Source organism: Mastomys coucha, unplaced genomic scaffold (genome assembly GCF_008632895.1).
Source record: "Mastomys coucha isolate ucsf_1 unplaced genomic scaffold, UCSF_Mcou_1 pScaffold23, whole genome shotgun sequence".
NCBI classification, from domain to species: Eukaryota; Metazoa; Chordata; class Mammalia; order Rodentia; family Muridae; genus Mastomys; species Mastomys coucha.
The window spans coordinates 99,646,283-99,655,394 of record NW_022196906.1 but is presented as its reverse complement, the minus strand read 5'-3'; the positions used below and the strand labels follow the sequence as shown (position 1 = coordinate 99,655,394).

At 43.3% G+C, this 9,112-nt stretch overlaps 1 protein-coding gene across 1 annotated transcript in view; it reads left to right on the top strand.

The window, feature by feature from the left end:
• The first annotated feature begins 863 nt into the window (after window positions 1-863).
• The window catches only part of Col6a5 (collagen type VI alpha 5 chain), a 111,282-nt gene continuing 103,033 nt past the window's right edge, over window positions 864-9,112 (top strand). Inside the window, exon 1 of the mRNA XM_031343519.1 lies at window positions 864-954. The gene's annotated coding sequence lies outside the window, so the exon portion shown is untranslated. The remainder of the gene's footprint in view (window positions 955-9,112) is intronic.

Here is a 9,112-nt window from a genome sequence, read left to right as displayed (position 1 = left end):
CAAAACAGGTGTTGGTTTACAGAATTTTGTGTTCTTTCTGTAAAAAAGCAAACGACATAATAATAAAAGAGAAAAATTCTTAGTCATCGGTTTCCGATCTCGTTTCCCTTCCCCACCTCATTCTTTGTGGGGACACACATGGCAACTTTCTAACATCAGAAGCAACGGTAATATTGGGGCAGGGGTGGGGGTGGCGTTCAGGAGGTGTTTGCTCAGCGAGGGGGAGCCCTAGTCTCTCATGATAGACTTTAATCATTGCAAGAAACTCCAGCAGGTGTCTGCTGTTTGTGTGTTAAGGTGAAATTTCAAGCACAAATACGTGTCCATGAAAGACAAACAAAAGGCCAGTGTTAACCCTAAGGATAGCCCAGGCTTTCAGACCTGCTAAGCACACCTTTGCTCGCCACCCCCCTCGCCCCCCGCAACCCCTCACCCCCTTTTCCTTCCAGAAATCCCAGGATAAAAGCCGCTGCTGCTTCTGAGGTTAGCTGAGGTTAGCTTTTTCTCTTTATCCTGCTCTCCTTAGGGTATGGCCCCTCTAGGAGATCTTCTCTGGTTCCCTGCTGGCTAGCTCTGAGGAACTGCAAACCCTAGGAGTCCTAAAGCCACTCACTCCTCAGCCCCAGTAGCCACAGTGACCTCTCAGCCAGCTGAGATGGTTGTGGATTTCTGAGAAACTCTGCCTTGCCAAGTTCAGGCGGCTTCGCTAAGACCGGTGGGCCAAGCCAAAAGACAGCTGGAGGCCTCTGACCGCTGGAGTTCAAGTTTGCCAAGCTTTAGAGTCCCTGGGGGGAGCCGGGCCAAGGGCGAGTCAGTCAGCGCTGACTTAAAAGAGCTGCTGGGGCTCAGTTTGCACCTGCCCCGGAGCAGCCAGAACGCAGCAGCGAGGCGCATGCTCCACAGGGGACACACGGCGGGCTGCCCCAGGATCCTCGGGGACCCCAGGAAGCCTTGGTGAGTGTGGGGTGCAGGGGTTCCCAGCCTGAGACTCAGGGTGTAAGGAGACTCTTTTCCTCTGCAAATTTTGCTTGGGTTCCAGGATCGAGGCTCAGAGAAAATTGACCCTGGTGGAAACGGAGGTTCCTATAGCAGCAGTTCTCACTGTGGGTCGTGATCGCCCACCCCCCCCCCGCTCCCCCCGGTGTTGTCCAATGACCTTTTCCCAGGGGTCGCATATCAGATATCCTGCATATCAGTTATTTAAAAAATTACAGTTGTGAAGTAGCAAGGGAAATCATTTTGCAGTTAGGGGTCATGACAACATGAGGGACTGTATTAAAGGGTCTCAGCGTTAGGAAGGTTGAGAACCACTGTCCTAGAGGCTAGCCTCTTAGAATGGAAGAGGACCTCAATGCAGTGTGGTTTCCAGGTTTTAGAAGCTGCTTTGAAATGCCTGCTCGCCGAGGGTGGGGTTGGGGGCTCTCCAACCTAGACCTGCTGAATGTGAATCTAAGAGACTGCGGATCACAAGGTGGGCGTCCGACTACTCTATCATTCAGTCAGTCCGTTGGTGTCTAAGGCCCACGGAGAGAGCCCTCATAGAGAGCAGTGGGTGTACTGTGGGTGGATTCCACAACGGTCTGATACACCATACCGTGGGAATTGGTGTCTGGCCTCAAAGTCTAAACTGCCCTGTGAGATCTCCTCAAAGCAGCACCCACAGCTTCTACAAACACTGCTGAGTTTCTAGAGTGTGTGGAACTCCAGCGAAGATGCTGAGCGAGTTGGCAGCTCTCAGAATCTCCACGTTGAGGCCCGCTTTGTCTTCAGTGGTGGACGCCTTATGAATTAGGTGCAGGGTTTCCTAGCCCATGTGGATGCTGGTTTTCAGGGCTTAGCTGCCCTTCAGAAGTTAATTTTCATTGTTGTTGCTGATGTTGTCCATCTAGCCTGATTGGTTAGAAATTTTGGAAGAGATGTATTTTCTGAATTCTGATCCAAATTGATAAGAAAAACTCACATTTGCAAGATACACTTTTGGACATGTATACTTTGATTTATTATGCTACAGTTTACAAGTAGAACAAATAGGTATACTATTAGTTCTTAGTGTGTGTGTGTGTGTGTGTCCCCACACATGCCACTGGTGTATGTTCAGAGGTCAAAGGACAAGTTGTGGGATTTAGTTTTCTCCCTCCACTAAGCAGATTCTGGGGACTGAACTCATATCTTCAGACTTGGCAGCAAGCCATTTTACTAGCTGAGACATCTTAGTGGTCCCTAGGGTATCCCGAGACTTCTAAGGAACTGACTTAAAAATACAAATCCCCAAGGTTCTGTATCATTCCTACAGATGAACTGGCTCTGATCTTTGCCCAGAACCCAGCTCATTAAATATTTGATAACGAAGGCACACATATAGTTTGTGGTCAGTTATTCATGTCATACTTTTTCTTTTAGTGGTTTAATTCAACTAAGCCTACATCTTCCTTTTGGTACCGTTTTCTTTGCAGGTCTTTCCCAGATTCCCCTCTCTTAGGATGCAGTAAGTGTGTGGTGTTCTGGTTAAGCACTTGCCAGTTTTATTTCCTGCCAATCAGAGGCGTATGACACTGAATGACCATCACTGTTTCGGATAAAACAGAGATGTGCTCAACACAAGATCAGATACTGATCAGGGTTGCTTGGAAAACAGTTTTAGTGATGTCAGTAAAACCAGGAGGCATCTCTGAGAGTATTGGAAGCCTGCAAAGATGGTTTGTGTCTTAGTTAGGGCTTTATTGCTGTGAAGAGACACCAGGACCAAGGCAAGTCTTTTAAAAGAAAACATCCAATTGGGGCTGGGTTATACTTTCAGAGGTACAGTCCATTATCATCATGGCAGGAAGCCTGGCAGTGTGCAGGCACACATGATGCTGGAGGAACCGAAGAATTTACACCTTGATCCACAGGCAGCAGAAGGGGACCATTTCACACTGGGCACTAGGAGTCCTCAAAGCCCATCCTCATAGTGATCTACTTCCTCCAGCAAGGCCTCACCTACTCCAACAAGGCCACACCTCCTGATAGTGCCACTCCCCATGGGCCAAGCATTCAAACACATGAATTTATGGGGGTCATTCCTATTCAAGCCACCACAGTTTGCAATGGTTAATTTTCAGATCTAGGCTGCACATGGTTTGTTCTGAAGGTTTCAATGAGTATGTGCTCATTTGATGGTCTCAGGTAATACCTCAAGCCCGTTCTCTTAACATGCAATGATGTTTTAGGCTAATGATTATTATCTTGGAAGGTAGCAGGGTCATGAAGAGACCAGAATGATAGAATTAGAATTTTAGCGAATTGGAAAAATATCTTTGTAGTCAAGAGATTGCAAGCCTTTGGGCAAGCTATGATAAGTTCTTGATCCTCTGTCTCTTTGTAAAATGGGTGTAATTGTAGTTACTTTACACAACTAAGGGAAGAATTGAGCTGAAATAGACAGCACATAAAATGTTTTCCATATAGTGGATATATTGAATATGTGCTAACATTTATTAACGTTGTAATTATAGCTAATTTTAGGCTAATTTTTTTTAAGATTGATTTGTTTTATGTATAAGTACACTGTATCTGTCTTCAAACACACCAGAAGAGGGCATTGGATCACATTGCAGATGGTTGTGAGCCACCAGGTGGTTGCTGGGACTTGAACTCAGGACCTCTGGAAGAGCAGTCAATGCTCTTAACTGCTGAGCCATCAATCTAGGCCAGGCTAATTGATTTTAACGACTTGGAAACTAAAACACAAGTTTGAGTAAATTGTAATGTATATTGACAAAGGTCTGGCCAGACTTCTTGATTAATAGGAAAGCATAATTTATAATTTACATGCTAATTATTTATATATGAGTATTGTTAAAAGCTTAACCATGTATACTATCACTAATTTTTTTTCACAGAGACCAGAGAACTAACACACTGAGAAAAGTTCTATTTTCTTGCTGGGTTGCAGAACTTTTTCATCTATCTATACGATAGCCTTAGCTTCTGGGGTGTTTATAGTGTGTTTTCATAGCCCAGTACATCATCTTGTCTATCAATATAAGGTTTTCTTTCTTTTTCCTTTTTTCTTGTTTTTAAGATTTATTTATTATGTATACAGTGTTGTGTCTGTCTGTATGTCTGCATGCTAGAAGAGAGCACCTGTCCTCATTATAGATGGTTATGAGCCATACTGTGATTGCTGGGACTTGAAGTCAGGACCTCTGGAAGAGCAGACAGTGCTCTTAACCCCCCGAGTCACGTCTCCAGTCTTCTTTTTCCTTTTTTTCCCCTAAAGATTTATTTATTTATTTATCTACTTATTTGCTTATTTATCTTTTATGTGTGTGAGTGCTTTGTCTACTTGTGTGTAAATGCATGGTGCGTGCGCAGTGCTTATGGAGGTTAGAAGAGGGTGTCAGATCTCTTGGAGCTGGAGTTACAGATGGTTAGGAATAGCCATGTGTGTAGTGACAATTTTGGAGTTTTAGTTTCTTTAAAAAATGAGTATTAAAGAATATGTTTTTGTTTTTAGTCCCAGGTGTAAGATGTGTGGCTGCCTCACATTATCCACAGTGGCTGACTGTGATTTGCCTCGTGCTCTAGAAAAGGTGTGATTTTTGCCAGGTGCAGATAGTTTCTGTGACTGGGTGACGTTTGTAATTTTGGGGACTTCTGAGAGCGTATATAAATGCTAGGTCCCTGACAGGTGGGGTTGTTTTTGTTGTTGTGTTGTTGGTTGCTTGCTGTTGGTCATGGTTTGTTAAGTAGTCATGAGCAAAGAAGAAACAACAAGAAAAAGAAATTAGATATCCTGATGGCAAAGATTAAACTTGCCCCAAAGAGTTCAATGCCCCTTATCAGCAGGAAATGGTCTAATGATAACATTGCCCCCTTTCCTCTCTATCCTCCTTTCTCTTTTATCTAGTGTTAGGGGGGTGAAAGGGTAGAAAAAGGATGGAGGATGGTGAAAGAAAGAACTTACAATGTAGCAAAGGCCAGCTGCATCCTTGCAAGAGGAACAAGGGCTCTTGACTGCTCAACCATCACTCTGGCCTCTATAGGGTTTTTCCCAATAGTGAAAAAAATAGAGAATGTTGGAATATTCGACAGGAAACTGCAAGTCTGCAATACTGATACAAGATGAGAATAGTTCTTAGTTCTTTGGGGAATATAGTGTGTGTGTGTGTGTGTGTGTGTGTGTGTGTGTGTGTGTGTGTACACGTGTGTATGTGTATGCGAGTGAGCACATATTGCATGCACATGAATGTGTATATCAATGAATTAGGGTCTTGGAGAGAATGTCTTAATACCAGCCTTCTAGATAACTGGGTGGTTTAAGGGCATTCAAGTAAAACAGATAATCCTCCCCAAGTAGAAGTACTTCAGGCATGAAATAGAGTAATAGTGATATTCTTACCTAGGCCTTGAAGGAGGCTGTGTAAATTGCTAGCTTTACATCCCACAGTAATTCCGGGAGGTAAAAAAGACAGGCACTTGGCTAAGATGATGTGCTCAGTCAGCTGACAGTGATTCTAAACTTCTGGTCCCTAGTCTATTTCCTTAATGGGTGGACAGGGTTATGTTGTAGTAGAAATGAGAGAGTAAATATCACTTCACATATTTAGTTTTGCATTGTGATGAGATTTTTTTTTTTTTTTTTTTTTTTTTTTTTTTTTTTTTTTTTTTTTGGTTTTTCGAGACAAGGTTTCTCTGTGTAGCCCTGGCTGTCCTGGAACTCACTCTGTAGACCAGGCTGGCCTCGAACTCAGAAATCCGCCTGCCTCTGCCTCCCAAGTGCTGGGATTAAAGGCGTGTGCCACCACCGCCCGGCTGTGATGAGATTTTAAAAATATATTTGCAAAGAGTGAGCTATAATCAAATTCAGCAGCCATAGTCTGAATTTGATTATCCAGAGATCCATTGTCCGTCTACTCAGGTTAATATCATGGAGCGTGCTAGCCGCAGACCATGTGGGTAAGATACCTAACAGTAGTTCACTCTTCTGTGGTTTTAGTAAATAAAAGTACACACCTAGGGAAAGTGGTAAAGATGAAGGATGAAGAGTGTTGATGGCCACGTAAGAGATGTGTAAGTACTGTTGTTCTGACCTCTCACAACTAAGAAAATCAAAGAGAAGCCAAAACTAAGCTAATCAAGACAGCTGACTAGGAAATAAATTTAGAAAAATATATATTCATTTGAGGAAAGTAGCAACAAGCACTTAAAAGCACAGTGTGGGAGTTCAAGGCCAGCCTGGTCTCCTGAGTGAGTTCCAGGACATCCATGGCTATACAGAGAAACCCTGTCTTGAAACCACCCCCCCCAAAAAAAAAAAAGCACAGCGAGGGTAAAACTTTGATTCTCAGTAGTAATGAGCTATAATTTAGCAAATAATTATGAGTGCTGAGTATGCAGAACCAAATCTTGTTGGATATTTTATTCCTCAACATACTACCTCCCACAAGTACATCCAAAGCTTTCACAGAAAACTCAAGGAACCAGACCAGGATAAGCCTCATCCAAAAAATTTCCCATAAATTTTTCAAAAAAATTTAAAACATTTGTAGAGTTCTGTCCTTTTCTTTTATTACAAAGCGGATTCCTTAGTTTATGGCTTGGCATTTGGGACTTCCTGTGTTTTATCTCTTTGCAAATTATTCTGACTCCTTAAGTGGCTCATATGGTCTTGGAAGGAGGCTTTTTAATGTACCTGAAAGTCTGCAATAGTCCCATGAATTATCTATCTACTGTGGGGCTAGCTGGCTAGCAAGTGACAGATGATAGAGTTGTTAACTTACCTATAGCAGAGTTTCTTCTAAGCCTTATTCATCTTGGTCCTAGAAGACAGAGGCATACACAGAGCTAATCCACTCTGTTCTGGTGAGTATGTCCTTAGAATGAAATAACAGATATTGTCTCCTCCTGCAGAAAGGAGAGAAGCTTGTGGGGCAGTTTCCTTGTGCCAACAGGCTATGTTGTCTAGTTCTTGGCTCCTCTCTGTTCTCCATCCTTGATCTCCTCCTTTTTGTGCATAAGATGACTTCAGTATTGGAAAGTGAACTCAAAGGCTCCTTCAAGGTCTACGTGATGCAAAAATATCATCCTTTTCCTGCACCCCAAGCATCTTAGTATAACTCTTCTCCAGCCAAAGCCCATCATTGGCTCATAGTTGTCAACAGAATGAAGTTAAGTTCCTTCAAAGCTCCATAGGGTATCAAAAGTCTTGTACCCCTGGTCCTCCCAACCCTGCCTTTCCTACATTGTCTTGCAAGTCTCCCCTTCCTCACAACATCCTGGACACTGTTGATGTAGAAGTCTCCAGTCTCTGATTCTCTCTCTCTCTCTCTCTCTCTCTCTCTCTCTCTCTCTCTCTGTCTCTCCCTCTCCATCTCCTTCTCTGTCTCCCTCTCTGTCTCCCTCTCTGCCTCCATCTCTCTCTCTCACACACACATGCATACATACACACACAAACACGCACACACTCTGGTGCACACGCATACACATGTATCCCTCTATTGCTTATTCCTACCCACAGGACTCGATGTCATTCTGGTCTTTGCCACCTTTGCCTTTTATACTCCGGGAATCTTTCAGATCTTCTCAAGGCCACTTCTTCTTCGAAGTCTTTCCCACATTCTATGCTGTTTTCCAAGTGTTTTCCAAGTGTTTTGCTGATTTCCTCATTTGAAATGATACCTCATGCTGTCTTCTTACATAGCTATCTGCTGTCTACCTTTCTCATTTACTTCCTTTGTTACTTAGTACTCTGCACCAAGCACTGGAGTCAGAGAGACTTGGTCTCTGCTCTGGAAAAGTTTTCCTTTCAGAGAGTAAACAAAGAGAACAGGAATCTTCTTTCAAGCTTTTTTGTCTATTTTTTTCCTGCTAAATCTAAACCATATTCAACAGGGCCAACAGGCTTGTGAAATACACTGCTCTTGCTTTATGTAAAGACTGGGTTGTCATTTTCATTGTCCTGTGTGGCAGGCAAAACTTCCTTTTTATTTCTCCTACCCTGAGCCAGCCATGTGGCCTCCATTTATTGCAAAGGTGAAGCTGGGATTGTCTCTGTACCCCTGCACCCTGCTATAGTCTCTCTATCCTCAGGAACGGTTCAAAAATGGTCCAATATGGTAGAATGGTATATTAGTTATTTTATTTGTTGATATGGCAAGACACCTAACAAGAATCAACTTGAGGAAGGAAGAGGTTATTCTCTTTATTTTAATTTTAATTTTTTATTAGATGTTTTCTTTATTTACAATATCTCCTTTCCCAGGTTCCCCTCCAAAATAAATAAATAAATAAAAAATAAAAAAAACCCAAAACAAATCCCTGTTCCCTTCCCCTGCTCAACACCCCACACCCTCCTGCTTACTGGCCCTGGCATTCCCCTACACTGGGGCATAGAACCTTCACAGGACCAAGAGCCTCTCCTCCCATTGATGACTGACTTGGCCATCCTCTGTTATACATAAGCTGCTGGAGCCATGAGTCCCACCATGTGTACTCTTTGGTTGGAGTTTTAGTCCCTGAGAGCTCTGAGGGTGCTAGTTAGTTCATATTGTTGTTCGTCCTAAGGGGCTGCAAATCCTTCAGCTCCTTGGGTCCTTTCTCTAGCTCCTTCGTTGTGGACCCTGTGCTCAGTCCAATGGATGGCTGTGAGCCTCTACATCTGTATTAGTTGGGTACTGTCAGAGCCTCTCAGGAGACAGCTACCTCAGGCTCCTGTCAGCCAGCACTTGCTGGCATCCACAATAGTGTCTAGATTTGATGATTGAATATGGAAAGGATTCCCAGGTGGAGCAGTCTCTGGATTGTCCTTCCTTTAGTCTCTGCTCCGTAGTTAGTCTCTACAACTCCTTCTATGGAGTTCCCCATTTTAAGATGGAACGAAGTATCCACACTTTGGTCTTCCTTCTTATTGAGTTTCTTGTAGTTTGTGGTTTGCACTTTGTGCATTCCAATCTTCTGGGCTAATATCCACTTATCAGAGAATGCATACCATTGTGTTCTTTTGTGATTGGGTTACCTCACTCATGTCCCCTAACTGCTGAGGTTAAAGGCATGCACCACCATACTTGTCTACATAGGTCTATTCTTAAGAGGGAGAGAGAGAGAGAGAGAGAGAGAGAGAGAGAGAGAG